This window comes from Malus sylvestris, chromosome 13 (genome assembly GCF_916048215.2).
Source record: "Malus sylvestris chromosome 13, drMalSylv7.2, whole genome shotgun sequence".
In the NCBI taxonomy this organism is placed as follows: Eukaryota; Viridiplantae; Streptophyta; class Magnoliopsida; order Rosales; family Rosaceae; genus Malus; species Malus sylvestris.
This window is the reverse complement of record NC_062272.1, coordinates 33,219,993-33,221,388: the sequence shown is the minus strand read 5'-3', so window position 1 is coordinate 33,221,388 and position 1,396 is coordinate 33,219,993. Positions and strand designations below refer to the sequence as shown.

The 1,396-nt window shown below is 34.0% G+C and overlaps 1 non-coding gene across 1 annotated transcript; it reads left to right on the top strand.

Moving 5' to 3' along the window:
• Nucleotides 1–234: 234 nt before the first annotated feature.
• TRNAP-AGG (transfer RNA proline (anticodon AGG)) lies at nucleotides 235–306 on the top strand. Its single transcript has one exon. It is a non-coding gene; the product is annotated as a tRNA-Pro (tRNA).
• Nucleotides 307–1,396: the final 1,090 nt, after the last annotated feature.

Here is a 1,396-nt window from a genome sequence, read left to right as displayed (position 1 = left end):
GCAAGAGCTAGGATGCAGAAATCTCAACGGTTAATAACACAAGTTAAAAAATCAGACAACAATGTAGTGAGTAACTGGCATTACAGTAACTCAGTAACGAAATGAACTGCTACCTCTGGTTTGTGCTGATAAGTTTTGGATTATAGCTCACTGCAGAGGTGATAGCTAATTGCCAAAAATGGAGGACCACATCCTATCTATTTTAAACTTTTTGCACTACATACAGATATCACAGGGGATTTAGTCCAGTGGTAGGATGCTCGCTTAGGGAGCGAAAGGTCCCGAGTTCAATTCTCGGAATCCCCATATCCTTTTTTCTTTCTTTCTTGTTTCTGCAAACCAGAGAAGACTAGAAAAGACTTATGTAATAGCCAAAATATAAGAGCAAAAAGGTCAGAAGTTTGTACCTCAGTTGGTTAAGATCCTAACTTCGATTCTTCTTGGTTCACCCTTTGTAAAAGTAGAGAGTAAATATTGTTGAACCTAACCCTAACGAGTGTAAGGTTGGCCTACAAGACAATACGCAAAAACTCCTCGATACCAAATAGGGTGGATATCCAAAAAATACGTTGGGTGCTGAAAAGTCTACTAATTGAAAAACTTGTTAGGTTTTTTGTTGTCAAATTTGAAATGAAAAAAAAACAAAAAAAAAAAAACAAAAACAAGAACAGTTTGACAAATGTTGATGACTTTGAAGAATGGGGCAGAGAGACTTGAGTCTAATGAGCTCAGCAACTGCTTCCATTTGTAGCGTCTTAACGCGTTACTTTACATAAAGTGCATGGAGGACTCTCAGATAACAACAGCTTCAATAATTTATAGTTTACAGGCATTTGTCAAGGTTAATCAATATTTTATGTCCCAATTTGTTGGATTATTGAAATACATTTGATTTGATATTATGTTATGTGAGTCCACCTTCGCATCCTAATTTGTCAACCCCTGTGACATCATTTGTATTATACAAAGCTCTAAATTTTATGTGAAGTTTCCGAAATTTATATGCTAGCTAGGTGATATGTACATGTCCCTATGGAAAATGTAAATATGATTAATATTGCCTAAGGAAAAGTATCCAATGTTTAATCAATAAGGAGGCACCAACATATTTGAGTTTAATTAAATTGTTTAGAACAATATGTTCCACATAATTTAGATAAATACATGTAAGATACGAGGGGTGTTTATATAACAGTGACCACTAAGGGTAGTTATAATGCTCAGCAAAGAAGATTTATTTATTTTTTGGGAAATTTAACCAAAAACCAAATTTTTCTTAACATACAAAAATGAAAAGATAGGAGGAATGCGAAAGATCAAAGAAGAGAAAAGAAGACTTTGTTATTACAGCAATTGCAGTTTTTATTACATTGGAAAATGACTTAGCTCACTATAT